Genomic DNA, 19,462 nt, shown 5'->3' with positions numbered 1-19,462 from the left:
GATAATCAAGATCGACAGTGACCAGCAAGAAGCTAAGGATTGCTATACCTCATCCATGAAGCCAACCTCGAAACCAAGGGAGCAATAGCAATTACAGTATCCTCCGAGGAACGTCTTGGAGGCAAGGGAACAAGATGTAGATGAAATCCTCTTGGATCCTAGTGATCCTGAATCAAAAATCTATATCGGATCAGGGATCCTTGGCAAAATGAAAGAAGACATGATATCCTTCCTCAAAAGAAGAAAACCCACCTTTGCTTGGAAACATGAAGATATGACAGGTATATCTAAGGATATTATTACTCACAAACTTGGCATTGACAGGTCTATCAAGCCAATCCATCAAAAAAGGAGGAAGTTTGCACCAGAAAGGAATGCCATTATCCAAGAAGAAGTAGAGAGACTACTTCGAGCAGGTATGATCAGAGAGGTAAAGTATCCTAAATGGCTAGCCAATGTGGTTGTTGTCCAAAAGAAAAACGGAAAGTGGAGGGTATGTGTCGATTTCACTGATTTGAATAAGGCATGTCCCAAGGATCCTTTCCCATTACCCCACATTGACTCCATGGTGGATGCAACAGCGGGGCATGAACTGTTAACTTTTATGGATGCATCATCCGGATTCCAACAAATCCAGATGGAACCATCTGACCAAGAGGATACAGCCTTTATGACCCCAACCGGTTTATATTGTTATATTGCCATGCCTTTTGGACTAAGAAATGCAGGTGCAACATATCAAAGGCTGGTAAATATGATGTTCAAAGATCAAATTGGAAAAACTATGGAGGTGTACATAGATGATATGGTGGTCAAGTCAAAGAAAGCTGAGGATCACCTAAGGGACTTGGAAGAAGCATTCGATATCCTCGATAGTTACAACATGAAACTTAATCCTTCAAAATGCCATTTTGGTGTTAAGGCAGGAAAGTTCTTAGGATACATGGTAACCCAGAGGGGCATTGAAGCAAGCCCGGAACAAATCAAAGCATTAATAAATATCAAGTCTCCTGCCAATGCCAAGGATGTTCAAAGACTAACAGGCAGGATAGCAGCTTTGAACAGGTTCATATCGAAATCCTCAGAAAAGTGCAAAGAATTCTACGATATCCTAAGGAAGAATAAGAAGTTCGAATGGACTGAGAAGCATGAGAATGCTTTACAAGCCCTAAAAGAGTATATGTCCTCAGCACCAGCATTAGCAAAACCGGAAAAAGGAGATGTGTTATCCTTATATCTGGCGGTATCCTCAACCGCTGTAAGTGCTGTCCTTGTTAAGGATCACGAAGGTACACAATATCCTATCTACTATGTAAGTAAAAGTCTACTTGATGCCGAATCCAGGTACTCACACCTCGAAAAACTCATCCTTGCATTAATCATGGCATCCACGAAGTTAAGGCATTATTTTGAAACTCATACTATTATTGTTAAAACTAATTTTCCAATTAAGAATGTCCTCAGGAAACCGGATATGTCAGGGAGAATGGCTAAGTGGGCAGTGAAGCTTAGTGCCCATGATATAAGATACGAACCAAGAACAGCCATTAAATCTCAAGCACTAGCTGACTTTGTGGCTGATTTCAGTAGTGATCTACAAAAGGAAGCAGAATTGGAGGTCCAGCAGCTGGATGAGACCAAGGATCCTTGGATACTACACACCGACGGATCCTCAAATATCAAAGGCACAGGGCTAGGGATCCTACTAAAATCGCCACAGGGGGACATAATACCCCACTCCATAGCTTGTGAGTTCCAGGCAACTAACAATGAGGCTGAGTATGAAGCCTTAATTGCTGGCTTACAAATTGCTAAGGATATGGGGGTAAAGTATCTCGAAGTATATGTAGATTCATTATTGATCACCAATCACTTTAATGGATCCTATGCTGTTAAAGGTGAAAAACTAACCAAATATTTAGAGATAGTCAAAGAATTGGCACTCTCTTTTGTTTCTTTTAGCTTAACACAGGTACCAAGGGAGGATAACACGGAAGCTGATGCATTGGCCAACCTAGGATCATCCTTGAAGATTCCAGAAGATATAAGTATCCCTATCATCCATATCCTGGCTCCTGCTATTGAAAAACAGGTGGCCATGGAAATAGAAGAGGATACTGCAATGATCCCTAGTGAAGAAGCCCAACCTAATTCAGGATCATGGATCTCACCGATCATGGGATATTTGCAACACGGGGAGATCCCGATGGGAGAAAATCCTAGAGCTTTCAGGATTAAGGTATCTCAATTCACAATTCTGAATAATGTATTATATAAGCGATCTCTTGCAGGACCATATTTGAGATGTATCGAGGATCCTGAAATTGAAGAGGTGTTGAAGGATTTCCATGAAGGAGATTGTGGAAACCATACTGGGGGCAGAGCTTTGTTCTCAAGGATCCTTAGAACAGGATACTACTGGCCAACCATGAAAAGGGATGCTGTAGAGTATGCTAAGAAATGTGATCCTTGCCAAAGACATAGCAATATCCTTCACCAACCAGCTGAATTACTACACCCCATACCATCCTCTTGGCCATTCATGAGATGGGGAATGGATATAGTTGGCAAGCTCCCTAAAGCACCTGGTGGAAAAGTATTTATGCTTGCCATGACTGACTATTTTTCCAAGTGGATAGAAGCTGAAGCCTTCGCTCAAGTCAGAGAAAAGGAAGTCATATCCTTCATTAAAAGAAACATTATAACCAGATTTGGCATCCCCTCTGAAATTATATGTGATAATGGTTCTCAATTCATTGGAAGGAGAACCACTAACTTTTGTGACAGTTGGGGAATCAAGATGATAACATCAACACCAGTTCATCCACAAGCCAATGGTCAAGCAGAATCATCCAACAAGATCATCATCAACAATCTGAAGAAGAAGCTAGGATCCAAGAAAGGAAAATGGGCAGAGGAGTTACCTTATGTGCTATGGGCTGATAGGACAACTCCCAAGAATGCCACTGGCCAAACACCTTTCTCTTTAGTATTTGGGGCAGAAGCAGTGATCCCAACAGAGATGGTGATCCCAACTGCTAGAACAAGTGCTCGTGATCCTGAAGAAAATGCTACAATCCTAGCTCAAGATTTGGATACTATTGAGGAAAACAGGGATCTAGCTAGGATAAGGATGGCAAGCTACCAACAAAGAATGGCTGGTGCCTACAACAAGAATGTCAGGATAAGGAAGTTCCAAGTCGGAGATATGGTGTTGAGAAAAGCATTTCAAAATACCATCAATCCTGCTGACGGGAAGCTAGCACCAAAATGGGAAGGTCCCTACTTGATTGAAGCTGAAGCAGGAAAGGGGGCATACAGATTGCTAACCATGGAAGGAAACTTGTTACCAAGAGCCTGGAATGCTGTTCACTTAAAGAAATATTTCATGTGAACATGATCCTTCCTGCATGTGATCCTTACATTGAAGTATCCTTGAAGGATCCTGGAGATATCGGTGATCCTTACTCAGGTAATATGCTTATCCTAAAACTATTGCATTTTCTTACTTTTTGCCTAAGGATAAGGATCATGTATCCTTCATCCTCTACTCACAAACCATTTGAGTTATGATAGTTCAGGTATCTTCAGCAAATCGTCAAAGATCTCCAAAAGCACCACAGATCCTTGGGTACAATCCCAGTTATCCTTGGGATTATCCCCAGTTTCCGCCAGCAGCGCACGATGATCCTGATATAGTTCACGTCTTTGGGATCAGTACCCATTTTCGGGGCTGGCGACCTCATCGTACTGGCTATACTTGGGATCCTACGTATAATGGTGGACGCACCATACATCCGTTCCTAAGGTTTCTAACGTTTTCACGTTAGCTAAGGTTTTGACATTTTCATGTCACTAAGTTTGGATAGTTGCCAGAAAGGGCCATACTCCAGTTTACATACGATCCTTTGGGCTTGTCCCCAGTTATCCTATGGGCTTGTCCCCAGTGATCCTCCGGGATCATCCTCAGTTGTCCTATGGGCTTGTCCCCAGTGATCCTCCGGGATCATCCCCAGTTATCCTATGGGCTCGTCCCCAGTGATCCTCTGGGATCATTCTCAGTTATCCTTTGGGCTTGTCCCCAGTTACTAACTTATCCTTTATATTGGCTTAGTCCCAAGTTGTATTCCATTTTTTCAGGTTTTCGAAGTTAAACAATTAAGGATCCTTAATCCTTATTATCCATTAAAGTTTTACCTATGGTAATTCCGATTAAAGGTTAGGATCCTAACTTGGATCCTCAGGTATGACCCTTAACTACTTTTAATTTCATTATTCATTTGAATAACCTTTAGACCTTGACAACTGAACCTATGATCATTAAAATAAACTATCTTAAAAACTTTCGATTATAGGATATTTGATCCAGGATCATATCCTAAATTTCTTAAACATAATTTGCTCAACTTTTCAAACAAACATGTGTCAAAACAATTGAAAATCAAAAAGGATAATAACACAAGATAAGCGACAAAAGTTTAAGATTTTATTTATTAAACAAAAGGATCTTTAACCCTTGTCAAAATTACCTACCCAAAGCATCTACCAGCAATACGTGGCCCGTCCGCTGGGGCAGGTAAAGGGTGTCCATGATAAAGTATTGCAGGGAAATTAAAAGGCGGCAGGATCACAACGGCTTCATCCCCCAAACAGAGGATCCCTCCACCATGTGTAATCCTACCTATTGTTCAAAGGATCCAGGATCCTTAACCCTAAGAAACTATTGTTCAGAGATTACAGACCATAATTGTTTCAAACATCAACAACCACAAAAAACCACTACCAATCCTAAAAAATTGGGCTCCGGCCTAGTCTCGAAATATCCATCATCGCCCAATCATGCAGCTTACTTCTTCGCTGCTCCATCACCACCAGCTTCTCCACCCTGATCCTTGTCAGCATCACCTCCCTCCAACATTGGGATGTCCTCAGCATCATCATCATCTTCCAATTCTGCTAGCCTTGCCTTCCAACCCTCAACATCCCATGTGCTCCTGTCAAAGGAAGGATCCTGAGCCTCCGTAGCCATCTGCAGTTGTATCTTGTACATGGTTACCGCGGCAGAGACCTTAGCGTCTTGGGTAATGTCATGCTTCTCATAATCAAACTTGATCAACGCTTTAACAGCCTCATCTTTGACTGCCCGGATCTCCTTCTCAAGATCGGCAATCTTAAGATCCTTCAGCCCACAGGTCTGTTGAAGGTCAGCAATTTGACGATCCTGATCCTCAACCTGATTGACGTAAGTCTCCATTTCGGAGAATTTCTAAAGAAGACAACAGGAAAGCAACATCAGACACATGTGATCCTCGGACTTGTCGAAGACAATTAACAGGGGCAGTGATCCTAACCTCATCAAAATAGTCAAGGAATTGCTGACGGAGAAGAGGAAATCCATGAAGGTCATCTGAAGCCTTCCTCTTTTTCCCTTTGCCTCGGGCAGGTGCTTTAGGGGCTGAAACTGAAGGGCTGGCAGCAGGAGCCTTCTTCTTCGAGGACGTGACATTGGCAAGATCACTGATCCCAAACTTGGAGGCAGATTTAACAGACCTGGCAGATTTTCCGGCACCTACACAATTCAAAAACAAGATAAGTTCCCTTGTTAAATTAAATACTTTCACATAAAACTTATTTTTTATGAGGATACTTACTTGACATTGTGGCAGACGCAGAGGATATCTCTTGAGAATCTTGGATAATGATTTGAAAGCTTCTGACTTCAGGATCAAGCTTCTTGAAAGCTAACACTCTTTCTTTGGCAGCAGGGGTCAACTTTAAGTGAGCAACGGAGATAGCTGCATAAAAAGACAAAAAAGAAAAGACATCAGTGATCCTCATCATATGAGACAGGACTGATAGTGATCCTTCAAGGATCCTCTACCCTACCATGAGTGGCCCATTCCTTGGGCAGATCCTTCCCATCCGGGATAGAATCCCTCTTAACAAAGAAAAATCGACGTTTCCAGTTGGTATCATTCTTGGTCACTTTGAAAATAGGGTGATCCTCCCCAGCTTTCCGTTTCAGCAGATACCGGTGGGAACCAAACGTAGTAAGATCATAAAGCTCGGCCAGCTCTGCCATCCCCAGATCAATCCCTTCTTGCTCGATGATCCTCTCGAAGGTATATAGAACCCTCCAGATCATCGGCATAGCTTGGATATATGAGATGCCGGTAAGAGAAAAGAAAGATTGGGTGAACATCGGAAAAGGATATGAATACCCAATGAGGAAGGGAGTAGCAGGAAAAGCCACCCAGACATCTGAGACAAGATCACTCAAAGCAGTAGGATCGAAGGGTTTGAAAACAACATTCGCTGGGAAACAATGGCGAATCTTGTCTATGTGGACATCAGTAAAGCAGCATCTCTCCACGAGAGAATCCTTGATAATTCCCTGGCTCTTTAAGGGACTCTCCTCCTTGGGACTCTTGTGCGGAGAATTACGGAGCAGCATATTTGAACAAAAAACAGAGTAAAAGCACGAAAGAACAGAGCAAAGAAGAGAAAGAAGAAGATGATACCTGATCAAGAGTCTTCAATGACGGTTATAAAGGGAGATACTTCGGATTTAAATACAAAATGATCCTAACCCTATCTCCTATTTATAATGATGATTTGCAGGGATCGTCACATCAGTGACGTAAACATCACAACGGCTAGTCCATGTGCAACGGCTAGTAAATCGGAATCGTCCGTTAGAGATAAGCTCAAAGCAAAATATAACTCATCTATTTACATTTAACTCCTTATATTTTGGGGGCAATTGTTAGGGCTGGATTTTTACTATGAACGATCCTTATACGTGATCCTAACCAGTGATCCTTATTTCTTTGGCAGGCAGTGATCCTCAGCCGGACCTCAGGATCAGGATCACGAGACATTGAGGTGATCCTTATACTAACGGTCATTTTCGATTACTACAATATTATTTTGCAGGAATATCTAGCAGGATATGCCCTACATATCATGATCCAGGGACGCGCTTTTACAAATATGGCAAGAGCTGAATTGAAGATGAACGTTGTGCCGGATATGGAAACATGGCTTGATCTAAGGGCAGCAATTTAGGCTAGATTATCTTTATTTCTAAAGGGGTAATGAGCTGATTAGTGGTCTATCTACCTAAAATAAGTTACCTACGCATGTATAAATACCCATCTTCCTCATTCGGAAGAACACACACAACATACGACACAACTCTCAACACTTAGACACTCAGTGATCCTTGTACTCAGCTCATTATCATCCGAAGTTGTAACTACATTTTTATTATATTGAAGTTGGTGATCGGTAGTTGCCATCACCCGAGGTTTTTTATGCCGGAGATCATACATTGATCAAGGGCTTTTTCCTCGTATAAATCGTTGTGTCATTGCATCTTTATCACAGAAGTGATCCTTTACTTTCATAGCTAACCAAGCATCATACCCCATTTGCATAAAGTTTGGTTACATTATCCTTGTGTGATTTTTGACCAAAACAGTTAGATGCCCGAAATCCTCGTGGTATGTGTTTTGGTCAAAAATCACACAAGGATAATGTAACCAAACTTTATGTAAACGGGGTATGATGCTTGGTTAATTATGAAAGTAAGGGATCACTTTTGTGATAAAGATGCAAAGACACAATGATTTATACGAGGAAAAAGCCCTTGATCAATATATGATCTCCGGCACAAAAAACCTCGGGTGATGGCAACTACCGATCACCAAACTTCAATATAAGAACAAAATGGTTACAACTTTGGATGATAATGAGCTGAGTACAAGGATCACTATTGTTTCGAGTGTCTAAGTGTGTGAGAGTTGCGTTGTATGTCGTGTGTCCCCTTCCAAATGATGGAGAGTGGTATTTATACAAGTGTAGGTGACCTATTTTAGGTAAAAGGACTAATTATCAGCTCATTACCCCTTTAGAAATAAAAGACAATCTAGCCTAAATTGCCGCCCATAAATCAAGCCATGTTTCCATATCCTGTGCAACGTCTATCTCCGATTAAGCTCTTGCCATAATTGTGAAGACGCGTCCCTTGATCATGATGCTTAGAGCGTATCCTGCTAGATATTCCTGCAAAAATAACATTGCATTAAGCGAAGATGATCGTTAGTATGAGGATCCTATAATGTCCCATGATCCTGATCCTGAAGTCCTGCTGAGGATCACTGTCTGCCAAAGAAACAAGGATCACTGGTTAGGATCACGTGTAAGGATCACCTATAATAAAAATCCAGCCCTAACAATTGCCCCCAAAATATAAGGAGTTTATTGTAAATTAATGAGTTGTATTTTGATCTTATCTCCAACGGGTAACTCCGAATAACTAGCCGTTAACATCGAACTAGCCGTTGCGATCATTACGTCATAGATGTGACAATCCCTGCAAATCATGATTATAAATAGGAGATAGGGTTGGGATCACTCTGCATTTAAATTCGAGATATCTTCCCTTTATAATCGCTGCCGAAGATCGATCAGGTATTCTCTTTTCTTTTCTTTTCTTTTCATTCTTCCTTCTCTTGCTCTGTTTTTCTGCTGTGAGAATGTTGCTACGAAACTCTCCCCATAAGGATCACGAGAAGAGCAGTCCCCTGAAAAGCCAAGGGATCATTAAGGATTCTCCTATGGAGAGATGTTGCTTTACCGATGCTCATGTAGATAGGATTCGTCATTGTTTTCCGGCGGATGCTGTTTTCAAATCCTTCACATCCACTGCTTTGAGTGACTTTGTTTCAGACACCTGGGTGATCTTTCCTGCAACTCCATTTACCATAGGATATTCGTATCCTTTTCCGGCCTTCACCCAATCTTTCTTTTCTCTGACCGGCATATCTTATATCCAAGCTATGCCGATGATCTGGAGGGTCTTGTATACCTTCGAGAGGATCATCGAGCAGGAGGGGATTGATTTAGGGATGGCAGAGCTGGCCGCGCTTTATGATCTTACCACGTTTGGTTCTCATCGATATTTGTTGAAACGGAAGGCCGGGGAGGATCACCCTGTTATGAAAGTTACCAAAAATGACGCAAATTGGAAGCGTCGTTTCTTCTTTGTGAGAAGGGATTCCCTCCCTAATGGGAATGATCTGCCCAAGGAGTGGGCCACTCATGGTAGGGTAGAGGATCCTCGAAGGATCACTATCAGTCTTGTCTCATATGATGAAGATCACTTATGTCTTTTTTCCTTTGTCTTTTGTGCAGCTATTTTCGTTGCTCACCTAAAATTGACCCCTGCTGCAAGAGAAAGAGTGTTAGCTTTTAAAAAGCTTGATCCTGAGATCAGAAGTTTTCAAGTCACCATCCAAGATTCTCAAGAAGTATCCTCCGCATCTGCCACAATGTCAAGTAAGTATCCTTACCAAAAAGTAAGTTCTATGCAAAAATATTAAATAAGTTAGGGGACTTATCTTGTTTTGATTGTGTAGGTGCTGGGAAATCTGCTAAGTCTGCCAAGTCTGCCTCCTTGTTTGGGATTGATGATCTTGCCAACGTCAAGTCTTCGAAGAAGAGGACTTCTGTTGCTAGTCCTTCTGCTTCAGCCCCTAAATTACCCATTAGGGGTAAGGGAAAGAAGAGGAAGGTTTCTGAGGATCTTCAAGGATTTCCCCTAATTCGCCAACAGTTTCTTGATTCTGTCAACGAGGTTAGGATCACTGCCCCTGTTGGTTATCCTGATGGTTTTTGAGGATCACCCGTGTCTGACGTCATATCCTGTTGTTTTTGCAGAAACTTACTGAAATAGAATCTTATGTTAGCCACGTTGAAGATCAGGATCGCCAGATTGCCGACCTTCAACAGATGGGTGTGCTGAAGGATCTCAAGATCGCTGATCTTGAGAAGGAGATCCGGGCTGTTAAGGATGAGGCTGTCAAAGCATTGATCAAGTTTGATTATGAGAAGCATGACATTACTCAGGACGCTAAAGTCTCTGCCGCGATAGCTATGTACAAGATACAACTGCAGATGGCTACGGAGGCTCAGGATCCTTCCTTTGAAAAGAGCACATGGGATGTTGAAGGCTGGAAAGCAAGGCTAGCAGAGTTGGAGGATGACGATGATGCTGAGGATATCCCTATGCTCGAAGGTGGAGATGCTGGTAAGGATCAGGGGGAGGCAAGTGGAGCTGGTGGTGATGGTGCAGCGAAGGTTTGAGCTGCAAGATTGGGCGATGATGGAAACTTCTAGACATAGCCGGAGCACAGTTTTTTTTGAATTTTGATAGTAGTTTTTTGTGGTAGTGATGTTTGTGAAACAATTATGGTCTGTAATCTCTGAACAATAGTTTTTAGGGTAAAGGATCTTGGATCCTTTGAACAATAGGTAGGATTACAAAAGGTGGAGGGATCCTCTGTTTGGGGGATGAAGCCTTTGTGATCCTGCCGCTTTTACTTTCCTGTACCTGCTAAGACCGCATAGACAATGGACACCCTTTGCCAACCCATGTGGACGGGCCACGTTTTGCTGGTAGAAACGTGGGTTGGCAATTTTGACAACTTTTTGCAAGGGTTAAAGATCCTTTTGCTAATAATATAACCTTAATCTTTCTGGCTTATCCTGTGTTGTTATCCTTTGTTTATCTTTTTGGTTTCCAATTGTTTTAGAAATATATTTGTAACAATAATTAAGCAAACCATGTTCAAGAGATATAGGATATGATCCTGGATCAAATATCCTATAATCGAAAATTTTCAAGGAAGTTTATTTTAAGGATCATAGGTTCAGTTGTCAAGGTCTAAAGGTTTTTCAAATGAATAATGAAATTAAAAATAGTTAAGGATCATACCTGAGGATCCGAGTTAGGATCCTAACCTTTAATCGGGATAACCATAAGTAAAACTTTAATGGATGATAAGGATTAAGGATCCTTATTTGTTTAACTTCGAGAACCTGAAAAATGGAACATATCTTGGGACTAAGCCAATGTAAGAGATAAATTAGTAGCTGGGGACATGCCCAAAGGATAACTGAGGATGATCCCGGAGGATCACTGGGGACAAGCCCAAAGGATAACTGGGGACAAGCCCAAAGGATCGTATGTAAACTGGAGTATGGCCCTTTCTGGCGACTATCCAAACTTAGTGACATGAAAATGTCAAAACCTTAGCTAACGTGAAAACGTTAGAAACCTTAGGAACGGATGTATGGTACGTCTACCATTATACGTAGGATCCTAAATATAGCCAGTACGATGAGGTTGTCAGCCCCGGAAGTGGATACTGGTCCCAAAGACGTGAACTATATCAGGATCATCGTGTGCTGCTGGCGGAAACTGGGGATAATCCCAAGGATAACTGGGGTTGGACCCAAGGATCTGCGGTGCTTTTGAAGATCTTTGACGATATGCTGTAGATACCTGAACTTATCATAACTCAAATGTTTCGTGAGTAGAGGATGAAGGATACATGATCCTTATCCTTAGGTAAAAAGTAAGAAAATACAATAGTTTCTAGGATAAGCATATTACCAGAGTAAGGATCACTGATATCACCGGGATCCTTTAAGGATACTTCAATGTAAGGATCACGTGCATGGAGGATCATGTTCACATGAAATATTTCTTTAAGTGAACAGCATTCCAGGCTCTTGGCAACAAGTTTCCTTCCATGGTTAGCAACCTGTATGCCCCCTTTCCTGCTTCAGCTTCAATCAAGTAGGGACCTTCCCATTTTGGTGCTAACTTCCCGTCAGCAGGATTGATAGTATTTTGAAATGCTTTTCTCAACACCATATCTCCGACTTGGAATTTCCTTAATCTGACATTTTTGTTGTAGGCACCAGCCATTCTTTGTTGGTAGCTTGCCATCCTTATCCTAGCTAGATCCCTGATTTCTTCAATAGTGTCCAAATCCTGAGCTAGAATTGTAGCATTTTCTTCAGGATCACGAGTACTTGTTCTAGCAGTTGGGATCACCATTTCTGTTGGGATCACTGCTTCTGCCCCAAATACTAAAGAGAAAGGTGTTTGACCAGTGGCATTCTTGGGAGTTGTTCTATCAGCCCATAGCACATAAGGTAACTCCTCTGCCCATTTCCCCTTCTTGGATCCTAGCTTCTTCTTCAGATTGTTGATGATGATCTTGTTGGATGATTCTGCTTGACCATTGGCTTGTGGATGAACTGGTGTTGATGTTATCATCTTGATTCCCCAACTGTCACAAAAGTTAGTGGTTCTGCTTCCAATGAATTGGGAGCCGTTATCACATACAATTTCAGAGGGAATGCCAAATCTAGTTATAATATTTCTTTTGATGAAGGATATGACTTCCTTTTCTCTGACTTGGGCGAAGGCTTCAGCTTCTATCCACTTAGAAAAATAGTCAGTCATGGCAAGCATAAATACTTTTCCACCAGGTGCTTTAGGAAGCTTGCCCACTATATCCATTCCCCATCTCATGAATGGCCAAGAGGATGGTATAGGGTGTAGCAGTTCAGCTGGTTGATGAAGGATATTGTTGTGTCTTTGACAAGGATCACATTTCCTAGCATATTCTACAGCATCCCTTTTCATGGTTGGCCAGTAGTATCCTGTTCTAAGGATCCTTGAGAATAATGCCCTGCCCCCAGTGTGGTTTCCACAATCTCCTTCATGGAAGTCTCTCAACACTTCTTCAATTTCAGGATCCTCAATACATCTTAAGTATGGTCCTACAAGGGATCGTTTATATAGCACATTATTTAAGATTGTAAATTGAGATACCTTGATCCGGAAAGCTCTAAGATTTTCTCCCATTGGAATCTCTCCGTTTTGCAAGTATTTCATGATTGGTGAGACCCATGATCCTGAATAAGATTGAGCTTCTTCACTAGGGATTATTGCAGTATCCTCTTCTATTTCCATGGCCACTTGATTTTCAATAGCAGGAGCCAGGATATGGATGATAGGGATACTTATGTCTCCTGGAATTTTTAAGGATGATCCTAAGTTGGCCAATGCATCAGCTTCCGTGTTATCCTCCCTTGGTACCTGTGTTAAGCTGAAAGAAACAAAAGAGAGTGCCAATTCTTTGACTATCTCTAAATATTTGGTTAGTTTTTCACCTTTAACAGCATAGGATCCATTAAAGTGATTGGTGATTAATAATGAGTCTACATATACTTTAAGATATTTTACCCCCATATCCTTAGCAATTTGCAAGCCAGCAATCAAGGCTTCATACTCAGCCTCATTGTTAGTTGCTTGGAACTCACAGGCTATGGAGTGGGGTATTATGTCCCCCTGTGGCGATTTTAGTAGGATCCCGAGCCCTGTGCCCTTGACATTTGAGGATCCGTCAGTGTGTAATATCCAAGGATCCTTGGTTTCATCCAGCTGCTGGACCTCCAATTCTGCTTCTTTTTGTAGATCACTACTGAAATCAGCCACAAAGTCGGCTAAGGCTTGTGATTTAATGGTTGTTCTTGGTTCATATCTTATATTATGGGCACTAAGCTTCACTGCCCACTTAGCCATTCTCCCTGACATCTCCGGTTTCCTGAGGACATTCTTAATTGGAAAATTAGTTTTAACAACAATAGTATGGGTTTCAAAATAATGCCTTAACTTAGTGGATGCCATGATTAATGCAAGAATAAGTTTTTCGAGGTGTGAGTACCTGGATTCGGCATCAAGTAGACTTTTACTTACATAGTAGATAGGATATTGTGTACCTTCGTGATCCTTGACAAGGACAGCACTTACAGCGGTTGAGGATACCGCCAGGTATAAGGATAACACATCTCCTTTTTCCGGTTTTGCTAATGCTGGTGCTGAGGACATATATTCTTTAAGGGCTTGTAAAGCGTTCTCATGCTTCTCAGTCCATTCAAACTTCTTATTCTTCCTTAGGATATCGTAGAATTCTTTGCATTTTTCTGAGGATTTCGATATGAACCTGTTCAAAGCTGCTATCCTGCCTGTCAGTCTTTGAACATCCTTGGCATTGGCAGGAGATTTGATATTTACTAATGCTTTGATTTGTTTCGGGCTTGCTTCAATGCCCCTCTGAGTTACCATGTATCCTAGGAACTTTCCTGCCTTAACACCAAAATGGCATTTTGAAGGATTAAGTTTCATGTTGTAATTATCAAGGATATCGAATGCTTCTTCCAAGTCCCTTAGGTGATCCTCAGCTTTCTTTGACTTGACCACCATATCATCTATGTACACCTCCATAGTTTTTCCAATTTGATCTTTGAACATCATATTTACCAGCCTTTGATATGTTGCACCTGCATTTCTTAGTCCAAAAGGCATGGCAATATAACAATATAAACCGGTTGGGGTCATAAAGGCTGTATCCTCTTGGTCAGATGGTTCCATCTGAATTTGTTGGAATCCAGATGATGCATCCATAAAGGTCAACAGTTCATGCCCCGCTGTTGCATCCACCATGGAGTCAATGTGGGGTAATGGGAAAGGATCCTTGGGACATGCCTTATTCAAATCAGTGAAATCGACACATACCCTCCACTTTCCATTTTTCTTTTGGACAACGACTACATTGGCTAACCATTTTGGATACTTTACCTCTCTGATCATACCTGCTCGAAGTAATCTCTCTACTTCTTCCTGAATAATGGCATTCCTTTCTGGTGCAAATTTCCTCCTTTTTTGATGGATTGGTTTGATAGACCTGTCAATGCCAAGTTTGTGAGTAATAATATCCTTAGATATACCTGTCATATCTTCATGTTTCCAAGCAAAGGTAGATTTTCTTCTTTTGAGGAAGGATATTAAGTCTTCTTTCATCTTGCCAAGGATCCCTGATCCGATATAGATTTTTAATTCAGGATCACTAGGATCCAAGAGGATTTCGTCCACATCTTGTTCCTTTGCCTCCAAGACATTCCTCGGAGGATACTGTAATTGCTATTGCTCCCTTGGCTTCGAGGTTGGCTTCATGGATGAGGTATAACAATCCTTAGCCTCCTGCTGATCACTGTCGATCTTGATTATTCCCCATGGGCTAGGGAGCTTCACACATTGATGGTAGGTAGATGGGACTGCTTTCATATCATGTATCCAAGGCCGGCCAAGGATAACGTTGCAACAAGATAAACAGTCAATAACACAAAATTTTTGGTAATTATGTAATCCTTCCACGTAGATTGGGAGTTTGATGTCCCCCAGAGTTTTCTTCGTTTCCCCACTGAATCCTACAAGCACGGAGGATCTTGGTGTGATGTCTGATTCTGGGATTCCCATTTTCTTCAGAACATCAAGCTGGATAATGTTCACTGAGCTTCCTCCATCGATAAGGATCCTGCGGACAAAATGGTTAGAGATAAAGAGAGTAATAACTAAACTATCATGGTGAGGATCCTGAATGTTAATGCGATCATCCTCATCAAATGTTATCATCTTCCCTTCTGAGACACTTGATGTTCTAATAGGCCTTTCACCATTATCCATTTTTGATTCTTTTGCATGTCTTTTGGCCGCCGAGAAGGATGTACCACAGATGTCTGATCCTCCGGATATAAAGTTGATCACTTGTGCATTTGCCGGAGGTGCTGGAGCTTTTTCGGGGATCCTTTCAGGATCCTGGGTCCTTTGCTTTTTTCTCCCCAGCAATTCTTTTAGATGCCCCTTGCTTAGCAGGTATTCAATTTCTTTTCTTAAGGCTATGCAATCTTCAGTTAGATGCCCGAAATCCTCGTGGTATGCACACCATTTTGACTTGTCTTTAGTCCCGGATGGTTTGTCATTCTTCCTGGGCCACCTAGCTTTTTCTCCTAGATTCTGCATTGCAAGGATCAGTTCATGATTATCAACAGAAAAACAATATTCTGAGATTGGAGGATATTCTTCATCATCCTCTTCCTGGTCAACAGCATGCACATTCTGATTTTCATTTCTATGGTAGGATTTGAATTTGTTGCTCTTGAAGGAGGATCCTTGCTTATCTTGTTTTGAGGATCCTACTTGTCTCTCCTGGATCCTCTTGTCATCCTCTAGCCGGATGAACCTGAGTGCCCGAGTTCTTACTTCATCTAAGTTCCTGCATGGTGTCATAACAAGATCATCATAGAATAATGAATCCTTAAGCAGTCCCATTTTGAAGGCTTCAACAGCCGTAGCCATATCCAAGTTGGGAATGTCCAAGGATTCTTTACTAAATTTAGTTATATAATCCCTTAATGATTCATTATGATTTTGAGTTATCCTGTACAAATCACTAGTTAATCTTTCAAATTTTCTACTACAAGAGAATTGGTTATTGAATAAATTAACTAAATTAGCAAATGAAGTAATAGAGTAGGGGGGAAGACTTAGCAGCCACTTAAGAGCTGATCCAGTAAGAGTGGATCAAAATCCTTTACATAGGCATGCTTCCTTCAACTTTTCTGGGATAGGATTGATCTCCATCCTCTCCCTGTATTGTGCTATATGCTCCTCTGGATCCGTTGTGCCATCATACAGCTTCATGGTAGGGATATGAACCTTTTGGGTACCTCTGCATCACAAATTGGTGGTGCAAAGCGAGATACCTTGTGGCTTCCATCTGCAATCTCTGGGATAGGCTTGACTACCCCTGGAACACTTGAGATCGTATCTTTTAGCTTCTGCAACTCCCTGGCCATAGCATGATTGGTACCTGTATCCTGCATGAATCCATGGTTAGTGGTAGGATAATTATTTAAAGTGTTACCTCCCATTGGGTTCAAGTTAGGGAACCCATATTGCTGGGATTCTGGAACAACGGAGGGACCAGTGGAAGCAATGGTCTGCATTGGAATGAAGTCCCCTTGATGGACATCTAGACTTCCTGTTTGCAAACTTTTTAGGGATCCTGGTATCTGGAAGGATCCTGGTGTCTGGGATGATCCTGGAACGAAGGAGGATCCTTGAACCTTGGATGATCCTGGAACAAAGGAGGATCCTTGGCCCTGGAATGATCCTGGAACAAAGTAGGATCCTTGAAACTGTTGTGCCCCCGGATAGGCTCCCGGATTCATGAAGGATCCCATATGCTGGGGATAGGATCGTGCCGGCTGAAAGTGTGAGCCTAATGCCTGAGTCATTGCTGTCGATCCGTGGTGCAATCCTCTTGATTCTCCCATGATTCGCACGTCTGGAATTCCTGATGGCTGAGAAGTAATCATTGGAGTATCAAAGCTCAAGGATTTGGGCATTAATGGAGAATGATCCTCTGCCGTTTTCTTCTGTCTTTTGAGATCTCCAATTTCCCTGAGGATCCTGTCATTAGTCTCATCCTACCGCTGCATACGATCCTTCATCTGCAAAATTAAAGCAAACACATCACTAGTACTGGGAATAGAAGAATTCATAGCAGAAGGAGATGGAGTTTTAGAAGTGGTAGGAGTTTGTCGCTTCTCAGCATTCTTCTGGGATCCTGCCGGTGGTGGAGGCAGAATGTTCTGGGACGAGGTGACTGCAGACATTGCCGTGGACATGTTTTTCAATGATGAAGCCATGTAATTCTTTGAAATGATTTCGAACAAAGAGGTTTTCTTATGAATGAAGCACCAATTGCCCCACGGTGGGCGCCAAACTGTTTTGGTCAAAAATCACACAAGGATAATGTAACCAAACTTTATGTAAACGGGGTATGATGCTTGGTTAATTATGAAAGTAAGGGATCACTTCTGTGATAAAGATGCAAAGACACAATGATTTATACGAGGAAAAAGCCCTTGATCAATATATGATCTCCGGCACAAAAAACCTCGGGTGATGGCAACTACCGATCACCAAACTTCAATATAAGAACAAAATGGTTACAACTTTGGATGATAATGAGCTGAGTACAAGGATCACTATTGTTTCGAGTGTCTAAGTGTGTGAGAGTTGCGTTGTATGTCGTGTGTCCCCTTCCAAATGATGGAGAGTAGTATTTATACAAGTGTAGGTGACCTATTTTAGGTAAAAGGACTAATTATCAGCTCATTACCCCTTTAGAAATAAAAGACAATCTAGCCTAAATTGCCGCCCATAAATCAAGCCATGTTTCCATATCCTGTGCAACGTCTATCTCCGATTAAGCTCTTGCCATAATTGTGAAGACGCGTCCCTTGATCATGATGCTTAGAGCGTATCCTGCTAGATATTCCTGCAAAAATAACATTGCATTAAGCGAAGATGATCGTTAGTATGAGGATCCTATAATGTCCCATGATCCTGATCCTGAAGTCCTGCTGAGGATCACTGTCTGCCAAAGAAACAAGGATCACTGGTTAGGATCACGTGTAAGGATCACCTATAATAAAAATCCAGCCCTAACAGTATGCACACCACTTTGACTTGTCTTTAGTCCCGGATGGTTTGTCATTCTTTCTGGGCCATCTGGCTTTTTCTCCTAGATTCTGCATTGCAAGGATTAGTTCGTGATTGTCAACAGAAAAACAATATTCAGAAATTGGAGGATAATCCTCATCATCCTCTTCCTGGTCAACAGCATGCACGTTCTGGTTGTCATTTCTATGGTAGGATTTGAACTTATTGTTCTTGAAAGAGGATCCTTGCTTCTCCTGTTTTGAGGATCCTACTTGCCTCTCCTGGATCCTCTTGTCATCCTCTAGCCGGATGAACCTGAGTGCCCGAGTTCTTACTTCATCTAGGTTCCTGCACGGTGTCATAACAAGATCATCATAGAACAATGAATCCTTAAGCAGTCCCATTTTGAAGGCCTCAACAGCCGTGGCCATATCCAAGTTGGGAATGTCCAAGGATTCTTTACTGAATTTAGTTATATAATCCTTTAATGATTCATTATGACTTTGAGTTATCCTATATAAGTCACTAGTTAATCTTTCAAATTTTCTACTACAAGAGAATTGATTATTGAACAAATTAACTAAATTAGCAAATGAAGTGATAGAGTAAGGGGGAAGACTTAGCAGCCATTTAAGAGCTGATCCAGTAAGGGTGGATCCAAATCCTTTACATAGGCATGCTTCCTTTAACTTTTCTGGGATTGGATTGATCTCCATCCTCTCCCTGTATTATGCTATGTGCTCCTCAGGATCCGTTGTACCATCATACAGCTTCATAGTAGGGATATGGAACCTTTTGGGTACCTCTGCATCACAAATTGGTGGTGCAAAACGAGATATCTTATGGCTTCCATCTGCAATCTCCGGGATAGGCTTGACTACCCCTGGAACACTTGAGATCATATCCTTCAGCTTCTGTAACTCTCTGGCCATAGCATGATTGATACCTGTATCCTGCATGAATCCATGGTTAGTGGTAAGATAATTATTTAAGGTGTTACCTCCCATCGGGTTCAAGTTAGGAACATTGGGTGTGAATCCATATTGCTGGGATTCTGGGATAATGGATGGACCAGTGGAAGCAATGGTCTGCATTGGAATAAAATCTCCTTGATGGACATCTAGGCTTCCTGTTTGCAAACTCTTTAGGGATCCTGGCATCTGGAAGGATCCTGGTATCTGAGACGATCCCGGAACGAAGGAGGATCCTTGAACTTGGGATGATCCTGGAACAAAGGAGGATCCTTGA

The sequence above is a fragment of the Helianthus annuus genome, chromosome 11 (genome assembly GCF_002127325.2).
Source record: "Helianthus annuus cultivar XRQ/B chromosome 11, HanXRQr2.0-SUNRISE, whole genome shotgun sequence".
NCBI classification, from domain to species: domain Eukaryota; kingdom Viridiplantae; phylum Streptophyta; class Magnoliopsida; order Asterales; family Asteraceae; genus Helianthus; species Helianthus annuus.
The sequence above is the reverse complement of the archived record's forward strand: the minus strand, read 5'-3'. Positions refer to the sequence as shown.